The sequence below is a fragment of the Sander lucioperca genome, chromosome 7 (genome assembly GCF_008315115.2).
Source record: "Sander lucioperca isolate FBNREF2018 chromosome 7, SLUC_FBN_1.2, whole genome shotgun sequence".
Taxonomy (NCBI): Eukaryota; Metazoa; Chordata; class Actinopteri; order Perciformes; family Percidae; genus Sander; species Sander lucioperca.
This window is the reverse complement of record NC_050179.1, coordinates 25,400,441-25,423,316: the sequence shown is the minus strand read 5'-3', so window position 1 is coordinate 25,423,316 and position 22,876 is coordinate 25,400,441. Positions and strand designations below refer to the sequence as shown.

At 41.5% G+C, this 22,876-nt stretch overlaps 1 long non-coding RNA gene across 1 annotated transcript in view; it reads left to right on the top strand.

The window, feature by feature from the left end:
* Positions 1–19,283, top strand: part of LOC116046472 — a 20,817-nt gene extending 1,534 nt beyond the window's left edge. The window contains exons 2-4 of the long non-coding RNA XR_004104149.2: positions 5,380–5,393; positions 15,258–15,261; positions 19,112–19,283. This is a non-coding gene — a long non-coding RNA (uncharacterized LOC116046472). The remainder of the gene's footprint in view (positions 1–5,379; positions 5,394–15,257; positions 15,262–19,111) is intronic.
* Positions 19,284–22,876: the final 3,593 nt, after the last annotated feature.

Below are 22,876 nucleotides of genomic sequence, written 5' to 3'. Positions count from 1 at the left end.
TTCTTTTCATGTCACTTTCTACTTCTACTTAACAACATTTCAGAGAGAAATATTGTACCTTTTACCCCACTACATTAATCTGACAGCTTTAGTTACTAGTTACTTTACACATTAAGATATTTGCACACAAAACACATGTAGTTTATAAAATCTAATGTTTTATTATAAATTAAACTACCCAACAATATATAGGCCTACAAGTCCAGCTGAAATGATTAGACCATTAAACACAGAACTTTTTTAATCGTTTCCAGTTTCCAAAGTGTGAGGATTCTTCTGCATTGAGTACTTTTTTAGTGGCTCCACAGACTGGTTTTTCAGGGTCACACACACACAACTCTCACAGGGCACAACTGCTGTGTCTACGACTGGAATTCTGTAATCTTGAATGCAATAAAAAATACCGGTGAGCAGCATGATTAGATTTTTTGTTGCCACGGTGAAACTCAGCATATATTTGAGAAAAATTGTCAGAAGAAGTAAGAACATGTCATCACACACTATACCTAACTTTTCTATGTGTGACACAGTAGCTGGGATAACACATCTTACTCTCTTGTTTCCTTGACATCATGACACTGGCTTACCAAATTCTCCATGTGTTCACTTCCACAACACATTGAGTGACACGGCTGTTATAACTTCTCATCTTACCCCCATCCTCACACACACCTAATTCAAAACTATATCAACAATAACAACAAAATCTCTGGTAGTGTTGGGAAAGATGCTGCACTGTTTATTTAGCTACTGCTGGAAGAGTCTGAAGCCTTGTTGCAGATCAGACCAGAGAGCGGGCAGGCTGATAATAATGTCCTGGGAAACATTGGTTGTCTGTATTGTCGGTATATTCAGTATTTAGCATTTAGCATTTTTTTCTGCTTAGCGCAAACACATCTTCACATTTTCAACATAACGGAAAATAAAGAAATGAAAGGAAATGACAAGAAAATAAAATACATTCACTTCATGTGCAAACATGAAAAAACTCAACTATTTTATTAAACATTTTCAAAAAACAAGTCTTGTGTTCTCCAAGAATGTAATGCTTTTCTATAATTATTCATTTTAGCTTTAAGGATAGACTGGTTTGAAAGGAAATGTGCATTGCACTATAAGAGCACTATTGTACCATTAAAGCTAATCAAAAGCTGTCTTATAACACTTTAAAGTAACAGGCAATGGCGATTTGTAAGTGTTTCACAACAAGTATTTGTGAAAGCACTCTTTCATTTTAACCACATCATTACTGCAAACTACACCGCTGAGTTTTATTTACTCAACAAATAAGGCTAGTACACTACACTTATAGACCCTGACACACAAACCGGACGGCCGACCCTCTGCAGAAAAGGCAGTTGGACTGATCAGTCTACCCGAGTTGGTCAAAAAAGTGCCTCGGAACACACCGAAGCGACGAGACATAATACGTCTCCATAACAGCAGGCGGCACTAATCTGTCTTGTCGCCCAAAAAGGAAAACTGGCAGCTGATTGGACGATTGCGTCACGTGGGTCTGGTTTCTCCTGAAATTCAAAGCCAGACTGTCACGGCGGCTTGTTCAGAATATGATCTCATATTTTACTAAAGAAATAGACCATGCAGTTGCTGAATCTGTCTTCATTTCAGATCGACAAAGGTCAGTTTAAAAGATTTTCGTCAGATTTTGAGAGACTCTAGTCACGCTCATCCTGCTCCTCGTTTCCGGGTTGGCACTCTACCAATCAGATTGGTCATTTGAGTCCGACTGCCGGCAGTGCCCGCCTTCTGATTCAACATGTCAAATTGGCCAAATGAAGGCCGACGGCCCCTCCGACGGACGACGGCACGGAACACACCGAACAGACTCGAGTCACTGACCTTGCCAGACTGTCCGACGGCCGATTATCGGGTTAGTGTGTCACGACCTTTAAATGTACTTTCTACTCCCAAAACATTCAGCGAACATCATTATAATTCATATTCATTTTGTGGATTAGTTAAACATGGGGGAAAAAAATCGATACAGCATAGTATCACGATATTTCCCCCTGGCAATACTGTATCGATACACAAACGCCAAGTATCGATCTATTATATATATGTGTTGGTCACTTTGACTGCTTGACAATCCCATTTTGCAGCAATACAATTGAAGTGAGATGAACGCTCAGTTACGTTGTAACCTTGGTTCTCTGAGTGAAGAGACTATCTCTCCAGCTGTAGGCCGCTCGGAGACGGTTCCGCTCAAACTATCAGTGATTCCACGCCAGCACAGGTTCTTTATAGGAAATAGCATAGGGCGTGGCCAGGCAAGCTGGTGTGTCTTAAATAAGTATCCACGTACCTGACCTCAGGGGGATCATCCCCGTATATATGGAATATGTAATGGTGGAATGATAGTCTCGATACGATAGAGAACAAACAGAGAAATGTATCTTTTCAGATAAAACAGATGTTGGCAAAGTTTCATTTTAGGGACATAGCCTAATTTAAAATTGTGAATTTGAAGTTGGAAAAAAGGTAATAAATTGCAATGTATCGCAGAATATTGCAATATGTTTAAAATTTCAATAATATCGTATCATGACATAAGTATCGTGATGATATCGTATCGTGAGGCCTCTGGTGATTCCCACGCCTACTACTAACCTGTTAAGTGGGAGGAATGATGAGGCAGGAGGCAGCTGTTTGCAGCTGTCAATCATCCCTGAATTATGGCTGTCCCCATACTGCATGTATCCAGCTAATTGAAATAGCTCACATTATTATATTGTGTGAACAGTTAACTTTAGTTAATATTGTATGTGGCATTTTATTTTGCGGGGTGCAAATCCACCAAAACAAGTTCCTTCCCGAGACTATTTTGCAGAGCCACCGTCGCTGCATCCTGAACTTAGCGCCGCCCGAGACGATTGTGATTGGTTTAAATAACAACCAACAAACAACCCAGAGTGTTTTTTTTCTCCCCTATCCCAGAATGTATGTGTGGTGTTGCCAGACCTTACTCCACAGCGCTGTGGAGATAGGTCTGGCAATGTGTGACTAGTACATAATAAAAAGAAATACTCAAATAGAAATAAACCACATTTTAAGTGTGTGACACCCTCCTAAGAAATTGTTCAGATGGACATGTACTATATGGCATCTTTTTTGCCTAGTTATTAATATTCCAGACTCCTTTTTAGCATTGTAAAGTGGCTGAATTTTCTGTCATGATACTGCAGACATGGGTGCAAAATGAATGGGTGTTTAAATTCACAGTTAGCATTAACAGAAGATTACCTTTTGTACAATACTGTACATAACAGAAATAGTAGAGTATAGATAGTATAGTAAATAGTATAGACACAGACTGAAATAAGAAGAGGAATAACCAAATTGAATATTATAAAACTGGACTGGTGGTGTAAAGGAACTCTTCATAAGTTATCTTCATAACTTGTCGAACGTCAAAAAGTACGGGCTTATCTGCTAATGGTAGCTACCGACCGTTACCTTGACACCATCTAGCAAATAGACAGTACCGTAGGATGATTTAACATCACCACTCATTTTACACACAGTTTAACAACAAAACAAAACGCTGAGTGAACATTACTAGCTACATTTTTCATGGTGGTTTTGTGCGGTATGCACACCCACTAACCTGGAAAACGTTTTTAAAACAGTAACGTTAATACAGTGTGTCGGAGGAATACAGCGTCTCCTGCAGCGGGGAGTCAGAGACAGAGGGACCGTCACCGCAGCGTTCGCTAACGTTAGCTTCTTGTCTCATCTGGGATCTGATAAACAGTAAATTCATCAAATTCAGTGTCCACAATGCTATTTTCCAATAAACTGTAGCTGTCATATTTACAAGTGCAGATTTAATGTTGCGGCTTTCGTCGCTGTTTATCACTTTGCCTAAGATTGAGTGACAAGTAGTACTCGCCCTGTTTATTTGGTTGCCATGACTTTGCGAGTGATGACGTCCTGTCACTGTTCCAGTTGCTCATCCTGAGGGGAGAGAGAGTAGATGACAGTTCGCTTGAGTTCAGTAGAGCAGACGGCTCTGCAGAGTCGTGTAATTACGACTTTATGACTTTTCATAAACAGCTGAAGGAGCAGCGGTGCATAGTGTGTGTCTGCCCTATTTCTGATACCGTGGCAGCAGAAATTTTAATATCAACATAGAGGAATATACAGTATGTGTTCACTAACAAGTCTAAAACAAGAAACCATTGTAATCAGCAGTGTTTGAAATGCACCAGGCTGAAATCCGTACTGTTTTGAATGTGTGGTTAACAGTTTTGACAGCAGTGCGTTAGCATTTGAACAAAGTGTTGTAAATCCACAGTTGTGGTTAAAGCCATGGGATAAGTGTGTATAAGCAATGAAAAACGTGAACACATGAACTGCTGCTGTGCAGACTGTAGTTAGGGTTTTGCACATGTGACTCCAGTTGTGCCCACTGTCGTCTAGCAATAAAAGAAACTGTAAATAAATCATTTTTTGGGCCTTTCCGCTTTTATTTGACAGGACAGCTAGGTGAGAGAAAGAGGGGGGAAAACACACAGGAAATCATCACAGGTCAGATTTGAACCCTGGACCTCTGCATCAAGGCATAAACCTCCAAGTATATGTGCAACTGCTCTACCCACTGAACCAACCCGGCCACAAATAAATTATTGAGTAGTGTAAAGTCACTTAAATGATTCAAACTGTAAAGATTAAAAGTTTGTATGTTCTGTATTGGTGTTTTTACTCTCAGTGAGTGACAGTGTGTGTTGTCTCAATGAGGATTGTTCATAGTGTTTGGTAGTGTGAAGAGTTCGTTGCTTGGAATGAGTTTTGCAGGTGATGTGAACTGTTTAGTTTAGGTGACTGTTGATAATGCAGACAGTAGTTAGAGTTTTGCATATGTGGCTTCAGTTGTTTAGCAATCGACAAAAACTGTAATGATGCATGCTAGTGTAGAAAATCATTCCTAAATGTCCCAACATTCTCAAAGAAGAATTTCTTTAAACCAATCACAATCGTCTTGGGTGGCGCTAAGCTCCAGATGCATCGAGCGTGACTCTGCAAAATGGTCTCCGGAAGGAACTTGTTTAGGTGCACCCTGCATGTTAACTGTTCACAGAATACAGTAAAATGAGCTATATAAATTAGCTGGATACATGGTTAAACATAATTTGCTCTTACCAGCGTATGGCTGTGTGTAGTTTGTCCATAGCAATCCCACCAATCGGTCCCAAAACAAAAACAGTAGATGCCGTAAACATGTTCTTTGTAAATCTTTACAATCATTCCCCAAAAGAACCAAGCAGGTCCAAATGTTCTTCAAAGCTTGCCATTTGCAGTGTGTAACGTTGCTCAGAGGTTCAGGTTAATGTTCCTCGATGTGACCGGAGTTTAAAGTAAACACAAATAAAGTGGAAAGAGAGGGACATCCGCTCCGGATGTCCCTCTCACTTTATTTGCTATCCGGTAAAGGAACCGTCGTCGATCCAGACTACTCTCAAAGTGACATATATTTGTTACAGGCACTGGGGTAACAGCATTCAATCAACCAAGGACACGACTCATTTCCTCTAGGATTCAGTTTTAGAGCTGTTGTAAAGACACACAAAACCAATATCAAAGAAATAGCGGTGACGAAGGCTGACTGTTGCGTCGCCTCACTATGCCTGCGTCTTGGCCAAAAAGTTGCAACTGAACACACCGCAAAGACTACAGCCAACTGCAAACTAGCATGTGTGTTCTGCGCCTGCTGGAGAGGAAATCTCCATACCAACAGGAGGCAGTAGTCATGCTAGTTGGGCTTAAAGCAGGCTGGCGGTCAGTGGCAATGCAGGGTCTACGGCATGGATGTATTAATAGAACTGGATACAGCGCAAAGCTCTGTTCATTCCAATGAGAGTTGCTAGCGCTAACGTTAACTACTAGCTGATAGCCCCAATACGGTTGTTAATAACGTAACATCTACGTCACATGCTTTACAGCATACAGCGCTCAGATATATCATACATAAGATAATACACAAGTCACATGAGCCTGCAGTGCAGGGCGACGTGGGTGCAGTACCGTAGGTCTGCTCCCGTTCATTATGTGTGTTCATCATGCCTAGTTAAATAATTCTGGATTCGGCTATGCATGTTAAACATTTTAAAACATGACGGTTTCAACATGGTGTTCGGACTGGTAAGTTGAAGTACTCCAAAAAAAATTATCCACTGAAATATAGAAGTTTCTTTCACCATGCAAAGTCTATGGGAAAAGTCTTTCTGGGCCAGAAGGTTATCAGACTTTGCAATTCTACCATTGGCCGCTAAGTCAATGGTTGCTTTAAGACATGGTGCTGTTCCTGGGGGCTTGGTCTACGGCCCCTGCGCCTTAGACAGACAACCTGAGCCAGCTAGCTATCTAGCTAACCTGTCCATATCTCGAGCTGGCATCTGCTCTCCTCCCAGAGTGAGGCAAAGAGACAGTCCAGCCGGCCGTAACCAGCTAACTAGCGGCTAGCTTGCTTACTAATTCTGCTATGCTTTAATGCTTCACTGGTTACAGAAAATGAGCCGAACAAAGTTGTCACTCATCTGGCGATAGCAATATGCTTTCATATGCTAAAAATGTCCCATTTATTTTAAAAATGACGATAAAGCAAGAGGATGCTTTAGGGCGTTGCTACACTCAGCTGTCAATCAGTACAGAGGCTTAGCAATGCTAATCATGGACCTGTGTATAATAACATAACCGAGAACTTGTTTTTGGGTGTTCAAAAACATGGGTGTCAATATTTTCGTTTTAAAATTTGACCCTCTCACTGTGTGTTTTCACTTTATCAAAGTTAATCGGAACATTTTGGCCGCCTAAAAATGTCTTGTTCAGGGTTCTACCAACCAAGCTAGCTAGCTACTGTTAGCGTTAGCTGGTAACTTAAGGGAACGTTTACAGATTTTCTGTACTGCCGTACATGCAGATGGTAAATCTCTGCAGGATGACTCACTTCAGAAGGGTTGAAAATTGGCAACTTTCCCTCTTTAGCTTTTAACGCAGCCCAGCGGCATTGCAACCATTAACAACACTGGTTTGTCCGCGTCTCCTCCCCAGCTCCACCCTATTGTCAAAAATCATGACGTCTGGTTTCAAAAAAACAAGATGGCGACTGCCAAATTGCCAAACTGGAGTCTTCAAAACAGCAGACCACAAACCAATGGGTGACGTCACTGCTGCTATGTCCATTATGTTTACAGTCTATGCTCACGCCACTGGTGTTTGCTGAGAATAGGTGGGCGTTTCCATTTGCAAAAACCCGGTTAAAGAACACAAATGGACTTGGCCTTTAAATGAAATTTTACAGTACAGGACATTATTTTATTTGTTTAGTTTGCTGTCAAGGTATGTAGATCTTTTAAAATACATGTTTATGTTAAAATAAATATGGTAAAATTGGTTTGCCCTCCTATGAACATAATGCACAAAAATAGATAGACCTATTCGAATAGTTTGAACCGATGTGAGTGTTTTTTTAGAGAAATATTAAAATGTAATTTTTGGCCAAGTTTGACAGCCCCATAGTGTATTGGAATGATCAGATAAAATGAAGATTTCCTTCTGTGTGTGCGGCCAATTCAACATGCTGCATTAGCCGAAAAAAAGCTCCATTACAAAACATTCAATCATGTCCACAAGACCATTTCACAGTTGTAAACATAATCATTCTAAATGGCCTCAAGTTGATTTCCTGTTGCAGTGTATGTGAATGGCATCAACTGACAGGAAGTTAACAAGGGGCCAGGCTGTTGCCTAGCAATGGAATTCCATTACAACATAGATATATCTATGGATTACACACCCTGGATATGCATGCATTATCCATGGTGTTGTGACCAAATGATAGTTTAGCCAAGGCACATTAACAATAACTGAAATTTGTATAGTGAGAAACGCTTTGTTTGTGTTATTTTTGATCTCACCATTCATTTTATTTTACTGTTGTGAGTGTCACAAAACAAGATGCCATCCACTTCCAAAGGAGAACTTCTTGCTGAGAGTGTTTTGAAAGATTAATGAATAACTCAAGTCGTACTCAGGTACAAATCATATCTGGTCATATGAAAGTGTAGGGTCTGGGTGTCCTCCCCCAGGGTTATAATGAGCATCAAAGCCTTAATTTCCTGCATTCTGATACACTTGTATGCACCAATTTATGGTGGGAATACCTTTATTTATCCTATGAGAAGGAAAACACAGATGACATTCAAAATATATAAAAAATATAATGGAATATAAAGCAGTAAGGGACCTGTATGTGTATACAAGTGGTAAGTGGTCTTCTCAATCTTATCTGTGGATTCCAGAATGGTCTTAACATATGCTGAGTTATCAGTTCTATGTTGCTCTGATTCTTTTTCTCTGGGTATCCATTGGTGAAGCTGCTGCCATGGGACCTGCAGGGAAGATAAAGTAACCCTGTAAGATGTTGTGATGCTGCTGTTTTACCTGTATATGATTTCTTGCTGGATTTGTCTTGACTACCACGGGAAATGAATTTGTGCAGATTGTTAGAGAAGATGCTAATAAAGTTGGGTAGTGTGTGTTTTCCTGCTGACTGAAAATCCTTCCTATCTACATTTGGCGCCCTCTCGCTCTTCTCTATGACTCCAAAGTAATATAAGAATGTAAGAGTAAAGCTGAATGAATTTACAAAAGCATGGTTTGAAGCGGTGGATGGGTGTCTCAGCCTGATGATGTTCATGTCACTCGTTTCTTCATTATTTGCTGTGGACTGATACATTGCTCCCCCTGTTCTGCTCTTTGTCACGTCTTTCCTTTTGCTTTTTCATTCTCTTTGTGTGTGTGTGTGTGTGTGTGTGTGTGTGTGTGTGTGTGTGTGTGTGAGGTGCCTCCTGAGTCTTACGGATGATGAGAGTAGGGATGCAGTGTCACTTCAGTCAGTGCCTCTCATCTGTCTCCCCCCTCTTGCAAGTGCATTCATCCTTAACGCACATACACACATGCGTAGACACAGAGACGCACACCTGGGCAAGCAAGACCTCTGAGATCTCTCTTTTTTTAAATCCTAATCTTTCCTTCTCTCTTCTTTTGCTCCCTTCAGCTCACTGGCCTTTCCATTTCCCTTTCTTTCTCTCGCTTTCATCTTTCTCATGCCCTCCACATACAACCTTTTCCTCCTTTCTGCATCTCTCCTAACCTCATATTTCCTTGTTGCGCCTCCTCTCCATTCATACATCCTGATTTAGCCTTTGTGTCCATATTTCCTGGTTTTAGACATGTCACCTTGTTCTCTGCTCTCCTGCTCCTGCGTTTCTCCGGGGAGCCATTTGTGGGATGCGGCTCGCCTGTGACCCTGTTACAACATCCCTGATAGCAAAACAAATGAACTTAAATGGAACCAGGGACAAGAGAGGGAGGGGTCTGCATGGAGCAGCCTGCAAACCAGCAATCCTTGTCAGTAGCCAGTTTGTTAAACTGGGAGTAGTACTCAATTACACTGATTCTTACATGACATAATGGGGACAACAGTAAGAATGTTCAATTAGATAAATAAAGAAATGGACACAGTGTCGAGGGAGTTTGTTTTAACGTGTAACCTATACGGAACTCAACTTTCTTGGACCCTTCAGATAGTCACGAATAGATTTGATCTATACACATCCTGCCCATTAACAATTAGGCTAGTTATTAAAACAAACTCAAAAATCTTTTATCTTATCTTTAACTTTATCATGATTGACAGGTCGGGGTGTCACTACCCCCTAATCTATCCCCTGCTTTATCGTCTATTTAAAAATAAATGGGACCATAATTTACAAAATGTACATCATGCTGTGTAGACTTGAAACTAGCGATCGAGGCCATAAACTCGTGTTGTGTGGAGGTAATAAATCAAGGGAAAAGTAGGCTCATTTTCCCATAGACTTAAATAGAAACGGACTTCTTTTTGGAGCGAGTGGAGTCACCCCCTGCTGGAAATTAGATAAAAAGCAGGTTTAAGGCTACACGTTTCAGGCCCAGAAGTTGCCGGTTGGTGGAGACCAAATGGGAGCTAGAAGGAGGTTGAATATATTACTTCTTCGGGTGGGCTGAAACACAACTCCAGATTGATCTGCTGGATGTTTAAATAGGCCACATGTTTTTGCTAACACGTTTGCCATGTCAACCTTGTTTTAACATACAGTATATGTCAGTTATGTGTTGACAGCTTGTTCCGCTGAAAGAAAAATAACTTATTAATACAGCTTTAAGTAACATGTGATCACCAAGAGACCGTGATAAGACAGAAGTAAAACGAAAAAGTGAAGTAATACTACAGTTATTGTCTATATCCACGACCTTCCACTTCCGGGATTGCCCCGTTTCCGCCGTATGTCCTTTTTTTCGACCAGATTTTAGTTACCTAACATTTCCTTTTTGTTGGAATTTTAAACTCTGGTGGATTTATGAGGACTATGGTTAACTGCTCCTCAGATCTTTGCAGGGTAAATCCAGACAGCTAGCTAGACTATCTGTCCAATCTGAGTTTTCATGTTCCACCAAAACAAGTTCTTTCCCGAGGCTATTTTCCAGCGGCACCGGGGCTCCCTGCAGCGCTTAGCGCCGCACATGACGATTTTGATTGGTTTAAAGAAATGCCAATACACCAGAGCACTTTTTCTCCCATCCTGGAATGCTGTGTGGACTAGCCAGACCCTCCTCTGCAGCACTGTGGAGGAAGGTCTGGCAAAGCGAGACTACAACAGTTATAACTTCTCATTAAAATGTCATCCATCCATCCATCCATCCATCCATCCATCCATCCATCCCTTTGCCTATCTGCTTTGTATTCTTGTCTTCTATCCATTCATCATCCATCTGGCCAGCTATTTAGCTAAACCCCCCCCTCCCTCCGCCCATCAGCCATCCATCTCTTTCATTCTTTATGTCTGTATCTGCACACATTTCTTCCTCCATCCGCCTGTCTGTCTATGTGTTTTGCTCTGTGCGCTGTTGGCAGCATTGCTAAAAGGCTGTCAGCTTTGACCTTTACCTGCAACCCCTCCCCTCCCCCCAAAACCCTTCACCACCAACATGCACACACACGTACACACACACACACACGCGCGCTTGCACGCACGCACGCACGCACGCACGCACGCACACACAGTATACAGTGAAGTACAAAAGAACCAACAAAGAAGCATGCAAAAAAAGACCATCCAAAAAAACTGGGAGAACAAAAGTGCAGGGTTGCACTTTCATATAAAAAGTGTGTGTCTCCTTAAAGGGGGAGCTGATGTTAAAGTAAATTCAAATTGGTTTTACAGTAATAGTGAGGGAAATCACAATAACCATATTTAAATATGTAACAATGGTTCCCTTGTTTTTCGAGTGCTCCATCTGTTGAACAGAGCCAAAAAGTGGCCTAAGTGTTACAGTTAGTTAAAAATAGACAGGTGTGACAAGAGAGTGAGAAGTGGAAGTGCAGTGTAGGACTATGTCTGTATTACAAACACAGGGTGGATGCAGAGTGCGGGACTTTTACAGTGAACACTGCTGTTTATTTTCTGGGAATAATCGGACTTGTAATGTGACTGGACAGGTGTAAGTGTGTGCTGCTTTACACAGCTGTCAGCCTTCCCAGAGCATCACGTCGGTGATTTTTCACAGGGAAGAGAGAAAGAGGCTGTGACCGGGACGCTGCAGTGCCTCACACAGCTAATGGACTGCCTCCCAACCTTTTTTTTCTTTAAAACACAACACTCCTAATGGCGACAATACTAATAGCAATCCAGCTGTGACATCAGAACATGTTATTCGTTTTCTACTAATTTGATGTTATTAGTGTGTAAGGGCAAGCTGCAGCAGAGTCTGCAGCAAAGTCATTTTATTTGTCACCTGTATGTGTTTCACTTTATTCCTCCATTGCCTATATTTTTGTTTCTTGTTGAGTTGTCTTCTTCAAACCCATCAGTAGTGAGTGACCCGTAGAGGGTAGCAGTGTGCATTGCTGTCTACCACAGCGCCTTTTTAGATACTACCACTGGAGGTGCAAAAATCAAAAATGTTTAACTGTATTTTCCTGTGTTCCTTTCTTCTTTGCTTGACAGAGTGTGTTTTGCTGCTGGCCCAGGTTCCCTGTAACACTACACTTTGTGCAGCATTCAGAGATGTTGCATTTGAATACGGACATGCAGCAGTTGAGGCAAGTTGTGCCCACTACAAATTTTGAGCATCAAACACTGTTTCCTGCATTCTGGTGAATTTCTATGCACCACACGTGTAGGCGTGATTTACTCTTCCCTCCTCTTTTGTGTTTGTTGTTTGAGGAAGTAACCTCTTTAAATGTGTATGTGTGTGTTGAGCTCTCTGTTTTAGCTACCGAGTGAGGCATCCCACTTCTATCCCATCTTTGTTGCGAGTCGCACATGTGCAGTAGCTAGGTAAACACTGCTAGCTAGTCAGTTGCAGAGTATGAGGGCGTAATATGAGCACTTTAAGAAAACAGCACGAACAAAGTCAAGTTAACCTAAGACAGCAGATACATTGACAGTCAAGCAGAGCAGCCTTGTTAGAGAAAGTACTCAGCCTAGGTTCAAGCAGTCTAGTGGTAAAGGCCAATTTATGGTCCTGCGTGAAATCTACGCCGTGGATATGTGCACCTCTTAAAAATTTAACTACACGTCGCAGTGACGCAGACCGCAACAACTGATTGGTCCGTTTTGGCTGTGGCTTGGTTGCGATGCATTTCCCCCTTACTGATTTCCTGGGTTCTCCTTCTCCATAAACAACATGAAATCAAGGAGAGGTTTAACTTTTCCTGCTACAGCTTTCCGACCATGGTCAGAAAGCACAGGGGAGACACTTTGTTTCTCTAACTATGACTCTAGAGTCGCTACACGCTCCGAAGCTAATCACCGTCACTCTCTAACTAGCTCTACCACACACTCCCCAGCATACACATATGCTGGCCATGCTATTCTCTTAAGGAGATATACGCTAGAACGATGCTAAACCTCAGGCCCCTTACGAAGGCTACGGCGAAAGTGCTGCGTAGAGCCCCAGCAGAAACATAAATCCTCCCTTTAAGTCGCCTCAGAAGTCAAATCCACACTGCATTACAGTTCATCCTGTGAGGGACCTGAATGTATGTACCAAATGTGATGGCAATGCAATTATTAGTTGTTGAGACATTTAACATTTAAGGGCTTCATCATAGTCAGTAAGATTCATCGTCTGAAAACCATGAATGTCTGTACAAAATGTAATACGAATCCACACAGTACCTGCTTGAGGCACTAGAAGACTTTAGGAAAGTCCTCCCGAGCCACAGAAGAGATTACCCAACTGTTTCCTAGGGGTTTGAATTTTCAGTGGTGTCACGATTCGATCCGACTACGATTATCCTGTCAACGTTTGGAATTGATTCGACATCACGATGCGTCACCTCCATCATATTATTAAATATTGCTACACAGGGTTTTCATCAACTAATTCAAGCAGTCAGATATATATGAACTCCCCTTTTTATTGTATCTGCTCTTGAAAAAGCACACTTCCTGAATGTAGCGGAGTCTGAATACAGCAGACAACAGACAAAAGGCAAAAACAAAAAAAAGCATCCATCGGAAAATCAACAAGTAACATCAGTAGGCAATAATCGATTATGGTCTGTCACTGCACCGATGCAGAATCGTCTAAGTCCTCATCGTGATGCATCGATGCATTGATTCATTTCAACACCCATACTGTTTCCACAGGCTGAATAGTACTTCCTGTGTCTAGTAAACTGATCTCTTTTTGTGTAAAATTGATAGAGTGCACTTTTACTAATGTCATGATTCCTATGATTATGACCATAATGTGAGTAAAGATAACTGTGTTACAGAGTTTACACAACATGTCCATGCCATAATTGAATTAGTGCTGCTCCAGAATAACATTATAAGAGAGTGTGTAAATTTCCTCTCTGTGTCTGCCACCCAGCTATTTCCTTCGTTTCCCCCCCCATGCAGCTCAGATTTTTTAAGAGACATTTTTTACATTCTCTCGACCCCTGACCCACCTCCTCCTCCACTCGCAATCTTTCCCTCCTTCTATCCATCACGCCATCTTTTCCATTAACAGCATGTAAAGTAAGTGCTAGTTGAATTGGTCCTCCTCCTTAAGGGGCCACCGGAGGAGTTTTGTGGCCTCTAACCTAAAAAGACGTGACCCTCCCCTCGTCAGTAATAATTTTCCTATGACCCTCCAAAATGATTTGAAAAAGAGGAATGACCCCCCCTTGCGTGCAAGTTTGCACTTAGCAAAGAAGTACAGATACCATTTGATTTTTACAGCCATGATATACAGGAGTTAACCTCTGCATTCTCATCTTACACATCCCACTCCTCTGTTATGGCGTGGTGGCCATTTCAGTAGATTTACATAACATTGTTGTGGAAACACAATAAGCATGGAAACTAAATGCAAACTTCCTGCATTACTGCATTACTTCAACTACTAAGTTACTCCTCTAGTAAACTAGTATTCATATGAAATAAAACAATAAAACATTGAGCCCATTCAGCAAAGGACACTGGGATATAACCAATTCAACACTGGTTGCTATGGACTTGTCACTAGGCTTCGTCATTGTATATTTTAGCACATAGGTAAAGCTGCCGAAGCTGAACATTATATTCCAAAACATATGTGTTTATTTTTAAAGCAGATTTTAAGTTACATTGTAACAACTTAGCAATTCGCCCTTATGAAATCCAATCGCGGCACGGCTGTCTTGGAACGCAATAGACAGACGGTGGCGGAATGCCCCGACACTTAAATTCAACTAAAATGTAACAGTGAACAATCAGTGTTGGACCTACAGTCTGTTGAGATGCCTCTCCAAACGCAGAAACGAAGCGCAGTCACACCATAAAACGTTAAGACACGTTGAGAAAAAAGATCTGCATTTTGCCGTAATCCAATGACACGAAAAAAAAAGTAATCCACAGCGATCAGTAGATCCACAAAAAGGTAAATGATACGGTGTATCCAGCAAGGCAAGCAAGCGTCAAATTCACCAGCCAGCTCCAAACAGGTGAACGAGGCCTCTCCACTTCGCCGTTTAAACAAAGTGGAATAAACGTATAAAAGTCCAAATCTACACAAAATCCGCAATCAATTAGTAAGCTGACATCACATGTATATACATGGCATTTAGGAAACCTTTATTGCAAGGTTGGCACGGCAAGATGTCCAGACTAGTGCAACAGTAACTTTCGTTTTTTGTGTCCTGCTGCTCCCATCGTCAGCCAGGTAATATTTTTTTTACTAAAGCAGTATATGAAATCTGATGTATTACCTATCACCATTTAGTTATTTTGTGTTATTTAAGATATTTATAAAATATCTGGTCATGCCAGATGTAATTATTCCACTCATTTTTTAAACAATGCAATTACCTGTTTGAGCCACCGGGGGGGGGGCAGTGCTCCTCCTGCCCCCCCAGCAAACTCCACGTATGGGGTCAGACCATCTGCTAGGGGGCCGAGACTGAGAGCTACATGGATAAATATACACCAAACAAGCCACTTTGAAATGTTGCTCTTTTCATGAATAAAAAAGTTGGGTGACCCCCCCCACCCAGACTAAAAAATGTTGGATGACCCTCCCCTCAGCAAAAAATAAAAAGACATGACCCTCCCCTATTTTCCTCCGGTGGTCCATTCCATAAATACCGAACGGTCCTTAAGTGCTTTCTTATACTTTTCCTTTTCTTAGTGGCGGCGGGGGATATTACCTGCAAGCAAAAATATTTATATGTAAAACCTTTTTTTTTAAATGTTATTTGTACACACAATGATCTGAAGCAGTTCTTCGCTGTTTGGGAAGTTTGACTTGTCAAGGCATAACTAATTACATCACCAATCACTGCATTGCAATAATTGCTGGAACAGAGCCATCGTTATGTTATTAGTTCCCCTTGTGCTTTCCTGCTATGAAAAGTCAAAATGTCTGCTGTGAAACATGTCTTTGAATCCAATAAAATTGGGAACGAGATAAAGAACAACGAAGAAAGAATTCTAAAGAAAAGAGAGCGCTGTGTTTCTAGCGTCTGTGCCATAGACTGTCTATGAAGATGGACAACTCGGCTCCACTGTACAGAAGTGAAGCCAAAATATCCCAGATACGTGCGCTGCCGTCTTGTAATTTTGGAGATAGTGATCGGGCGGTGGAGCTGCGGTATTGAATTAATAACTTATCAGAAAAATGTACACTTACAGGTACACTGTGTAGTGTTTTAAGTATTTTATTAGCTAAAATCAATGTCTTCATTCATAAATATGTCCTCATTGGTGTAAAATTACCTCTGACATTATCCTCGTAAGCGAAGAAATTCTTATCTGTATTGGACGGGCAAGTCCAAGGAGGCTTCCATGTCGTTTTGCCATTTTGAAAAACTCTAATCGCTGAGAGGGACATAAAGCACTAGCCTACCTGTCTAGCTAATCCACAACGTGTTTTCGTTCAGAGCCAGCGTCACGTGACTGAAACCAGCTGAAACGGAGGAGATCAATGAGAGGCGCTTGTCACCGCCCCAGCAAATTGGAAAGCCTGCACTGCACTTTAGTTCATAATGGAGGATCATGCTTATGCCGAGCCACAGGAGAAGGAATCCTCATCGCCAAAAAAGGCGCTAGAGAGCACTATTCGTTTGAATGCAAAATACAATTTCACCGCTAGATGGGAGAAATTCCTACACAGTGTACCTTTAAACAAACATCAGCGTGATCAGAACTACCTAAAAAGACAGAAACCATCTTTAGGAAACTTTATTTGACCTGTACTTTGATTTTTAAGTTTGGTCCGTGTCCCATCCAATCTAACATAGAGGGGGCGGGGTTTATTACCTATACTGCAGCCGGCCACCAGGGGGCGATCAAGATGTTTTGGCTTCTTCATTATTGTCTCCCATCCCCCCCAGCTGCATACCTCACCTCTCTCCCTTAACTTCCATCTCCCCCTTAATATGCGAAGTGAAGGGACCAGTCAGGCGCTCCTCTCTGCATATATTTCATTTAATTGGGGGCATGAGAAGAAAACTCAAGTTTTCATCTTCACAATCCAATCATATGAATTTAACACACTAACAGACTGAAATACACACACACACACACACACACACACACACACACACACACACACAAGCTGGGAGTGTTAATTAGTGTTCTGTGCACTACTTCGCCTTTAAGGTAGCTGCAGTGTAAGAGTTTAAGATGGAATATCTTTTACTTAATTTATGGGTGTAAACTGTTTGAAAATGTTTTCACCCTCAGCAATGTCATTATCGAGTGGGCACACTTGTTTTACAGTAATACCAAGGGGAGAAGATATTTTACTTTTCCGTCAACAGGTGCATATAGGATTTTTGGTTTGTTTGGTAATATAACATTTTGGAATAATAGTTTCCTGTTGGTGTAAAAGTAATAACCATGTTACCATGTATCACTTTAGCTGCAGGATTGGGCTAACAAAGCCTTCTAAGACCTTTTACAAAAAATAACAAACAAAACTTTTCTTCTGAGACTTTTTCAGAAATATGCACCGGGCCTGGACTGATACGTACTACTTCAGGAAATAACCACAGCCTTGGACTTGCCTTCAAAGTCACCCAAGTACTGTGACAAAGGTTAGCTGCAATTGGTGACTGACATAAGATACCATTCCTGGCTCCCTTCTGAGTTTGGTTGCACTCACTGCTGCAATTCAGTTGATTGTTTGACTACTTGTCAATGTTAAAGGTGCACTATGAGTTCCTGCATGACGTCACTTCTGTTGACGTTCCAAGTAAATACCAAACAAGACAGAGCAAGCTCGCCCACTGACTAACTGTCACTAACCCCCTCCCCCTTCCCCAACCATCTTGTCCGTGATTGGCTGGAATGTGGTTTGTTGTATTTTGATGCACAGCCTGTGCCCCTAGTGTTTGTTTGACATTTACGACCCCTGTGTTGTCTCCCGAGCAGAGGTGGGTAGTAACGAGTTACATTTACTCCGTTACATTTACTTGAGTAAGTTTTTGAAAAAATTATACTTCTAGGAGTAGTTTTAAATCACTATACTTTTTACTTTTACTTGAGTAGATTTGTGAAGAAGAATTAGTACTCTTACTCCGCTACATTAGGCTACAATGAGCTCGTTACTTTTCTTTTTACGCGTCATTGTTTTTATCCCCCCGCGTACGCCCTCTTATATACTGTCTATGCGTACGCCTCATTTTAATGTTTTATTTTGACAGAGATAGAGACTTCCGCTAAATGCACTACCACGTGACTGCATTTCACCAGTCAAACGTAGTTGTGTAGTCTCGTCACGTGACCATACTCAATCTCAGCGGCGGGACCATGGATGTATTAAGAGAACGGGCGGGACGGGTTAGCTTTACAGTCGTAGCAAAACAAAAATGTCAGAATCAACCGTCGGCAGTGCAGACACAGACGAGGAAGAACACCCCAGAGACCTGTACTACGAATCCAGATCAACAGGCCCTGGATTTCTTTCAGTGACCCGGCTTCACCTAGCTAACCTAACAACCGCGGTCCCGCATAAGCTGTGTCACGACGCTGGTTAACAACTACTTCAATCAACCCAGGGTTTCCCAATCCAGCGACCTGCGCGTTCGCATAAAAGAGGCGGTGTTTGCACAGCACGACCAATCGCAAACCTCTACCAGAGCTGCATATTTTATATAAGAAGAGCAAATTATAATTCTACATAAATATGAAGAACACAGACACGGATTTGCAGGCAAAACGCAATAGCCTACAGTTGCTGCTTCCTGAAACAGGAAGGAAATCTGGCAAAAAAAAAAAAAAATAGGCGATGCTGTAGATGCGTAAATCACAACGCTTATCAATATCACTTCCCCATCAGTCAGACTAGATCTGACCATATTTACACTTGTGCCTTCCATAAACTGCCGTTGCTTTAGCCTATTATTTCAGTTGCAACCAGTGGTGTTGCCTGGCAGTGGTAAGCGATCGTGAGAGCAAATAAAAAATATAAAAACATAATTCAAACCGCTGTGCGCATTGGCGACACACGGCTCAAGAAGCCGACAAATAGCCGATATGTATCTGATTGAATGCTTGTGTTAAAAAATAAGACGTTACTCAACAGTTACTCAGTACTTGAGTAGCTTTTTCACCAAGCACTTTTTTACTCTTACTCAAGTAATTATTTGGATGACTACTTTTTACTTTTACTTGAGTCATATTATTCTGAAGTAACAGTACTTTTACTTGAGTACAGTTTTTGGCTACTCTACCCACCTCTGCTCCTGAGACTGGGCTGTTTCACAGTGTATTCAGGGGACAGGCAGCTAGCGGATCAAGGAGAGATGCCTACGATTTGAGACAAAAATGAAATTGCGCTGAAACCATGCAGGAACTCATAGTGCACCTTTAAACACCCTATAGAAGATCTTTGCCCACTAGGGGATACGTGTTCACCTTTTATGTCCACCAGGATATTTTTCGATGAAAAAATCTGCCTGCTGCTTGATAAAATGTATGTGACTTAGTTAAAAAAACCAACACTAGGTATTGTACAGTGAAATAAATGAGTTTAAAAGACACAGATGTATAGTTATAAATGTTTTGTGTTACTTTGAAGAGTTCATGGTTGTAAGAGGAAGGGGTTTTCATGAATAAGAGTAATACTGGTCATCCATTGGTCAAGGTTGGTGGGATCACAGGAAAACAGGAAGTAAAAGTGTGAGAATCATAGACAGTATATAGAATGGACCAACACATCCCGTTGCTCTGGACGGAGACCAGTGAAGGATATTAGAAGCACTTTTCCGGTGAGCGCTGAGCGTTACTGAGCAGCCTCCAACTGAGAGAGACGACGTAAATGTGACGTGAGCAACCTGTCTGAAAGTTGGAAGTCTTCTGGTAGCTGTGCCAAGAGAAATCTCAATCATTCCCAACCTTGCAGAGACGGAAAGCGTAGGTATATGTAAGGAGATAACATAGGCACAGGCTAATTGTTGCTAACTAAAATGCTAATTAACATTAGTAATTAAACTTAAACAGCTAATGTAAGTCGAAACTGCCTGTGAGCTTCTCCTGTACTGTACGGTAACTCCTCTACTATGCGACAGAAAGTCCCGTGGTTATGACACAGTCGTTAGTCTATTTAAAAAAAAAACTCTACTACGGAGCCATAACGTGAGATACAAGGTAATGAAGGCTTTTGTACATTGTCGTGTTTCTTTAGAAATAAACAATGGACAAATAAAGTCTTTAAACGCTTCAGATGGTATGTTATTCGCTGTCAAAGTGACGTCAAAATGAATGGCAGTCAATGGGATGCTAACAGGGGGGTGAGTGCTTGTTAGCATCAAAACGGCGCCATAGGAGCTACGTGTTGTGAGGAGAAGCTTACCCCCTTGGTGAGAATGTGTGTTAAGAGGGATGGCTTGACTGACAATCTAGCTATCTATTGGACAGTCTTCGCGCAGACATTCAGTCTTCATATTTTTTGTGAGCAGCTGGATATAGTTCTACTCGAAGTGTACAGACAGTTGTTCACGTGTGTTGTGTGTGTCTGTCTGTGTATGTGTATGTGTGTCTGTGTGTGTGTGTGTGTGTGTGTGTGTGTGTGTCTGTGTGTGTGTGTGTGTGTGTGTGTGTATGTGTGTGTGCTTGGAGTGTGGACCCACTGAGTTTAGTGTTATAATTATTGTGTTCATACAGTAGTTGTGTTTCCAATTAAAGGGAATTATTGTTTTGCTGTAACTCAATGTATTGAAGGGATAAGAGAAACTAAGTTTCAAAGGAAACTAATGTTATTTTATTTTATTCATTTTGCCATTTTCAAAAGTAAATATTGGATGTTAACTTTCTTTAAAACGTTTTTTTTTTCGAGTTTTTGTCGCCTTTTTCAAGTTTTTTTTGGAAGTTTTTTTCCGACATTTGTCACCGTTTGACGTTTTTGTCTCTTTCTATGTCTTTGTCGCTTTTTTTTTAAATCCAAGCAGCATGTCCCGGGACCTCTCTAGATATTTGGAGATCTCAACCCCCTCAATGTTAAACTCAAAGTTACGCACTTGGATGAAAGCCTTGGTCATCATGTCTTGTATGTGGAAACCATGTTTTATATTTCTTTTTTCTTTTCTTTAACACACGCACACAAGCGTATAGTGTGCCAGTGTTATTACAGTAGAAGATTGGCCTTTTCCTCTTCCTGAGAGATCAACCATCGATCTTCAGTCAACACAGCACCTCACGCCTCTCTGATATTTGCACACAGCTGCAAACAGACATTAAAACAGTCACACACAGGCAATCAAAAAAAGGAATGTAAGAAAAACCCCATTCTCTGCCCACACACACGCACACGCACACACACACACACACACAGACACACACACACACACACACACACGCATGCACGCACACACACGTGCACAGAAATGACACTGTGGCCTGACACGATTTTCATTTAAATAAACAGAGATGCAAAACAGTCTTGTGTCCTACTCACCTTGTTAGAATTGAAGACATCACCTGCTTCACACTCATCTGAGAAAAATGAGCATCCACTACTTGTTGGCCACAGTGACATGTTTTTCTTCTGGGTGTGCTGCGTACCAAATGTTCTCCAACATGTCTGGCTTCCTCTGCTGAACACAACAGTGTATTCACTGACTGCCCACTTTACACCTCCCTATCAAATCTATTTAAACCGCTCTTCTCAGCGGCTTATGGCGAAGGAATCGCTCTATTTTAGTTTAAGCCGTTTTCTTGGTGCCTGCCCACTTCACACGTCTTCTAGGACTTGTGTAAAATTCACATCATGAACAAAACTGCTCGGAGCAGCTGATGAGAACAAAAGCTTTTTGTCATGGTAAATGGCCGCACTGTTTGAGCGTTATGGTCCATTTTTTTAGCTCTCCTTGTCTGCGCGAATCATGTGTTTGTTCACTGGACAGCCAGTCAGCTGATCAATCTATCAATACATGAGTCGAAGGTCTTTGTGTCACATATTTCATATGCAGCTCTTCACATACACACTTGGCTTCTTTTAACATTTGGAAATGGAAAAACAATTCCTCCACCATGATCACTCTTTATCAAAGCTGCACCTGCCTTACAGCTATATATATCTTGATGTTTCTCACCTCTCCCACGATTTTTCTTTCAATTTACCACCCTCGCTCCCACTCTCACACTCGTCTCGCAAGTCCCATCTTTGCCCAGCCTTCCACCTGTCATGCTAACAGACGCACGGTCAACGCTTTAACCCTCTCACCTTTAATCATTATCTTTCATCCTTTGTGATGGTGTTTTTTGTGTGTGTGTGTGTGTGTGTGTGTGTGTGTGTGTGTGTGTGTGCGCGGTGTGTGATGGTCCTTTTCTTATACACATGCGCAGATTTTCTACGCACTCTGTTCTCCAAAAAACTGTCTTTGACAGAGTGTGAAATAAAGTGAGAGAGAAGAAATTCAAGCAGAAGGAAAACCAATTTCGGTTGAGCGCAAAAGAGAGGGAACATCTAAGGAAGTTCATTAATGACTCAATTACTGTAATAAGTTATCAGTCTGAAGAAAGCAAGGTTTTAGAGTGTGTCGAGGCAAATAGATTCTTACAAATAAGAATCTTGTTCCAAGAGTTGAGTTCAGCTTCTTTTGCTTGCTCAGTGACTTGGGGAGTGGGGGAATCCTGTTACCCCCCAGTAATATTTATTTTTTTACCTTTATTTATTCAGATAAGGTTTTTTTGCAGGATGGGGGGCGGGGGGGGGGGAGTAGAGCTTAGATCGGGCCCAAAAAAATCAAGCCCGACCCTACCCGAGCCCGTGCACGTTGTGTCCGAGCCCGGCCCGACACATTAACTGGAATTATGAGCCCGAGACAATTTTGCGA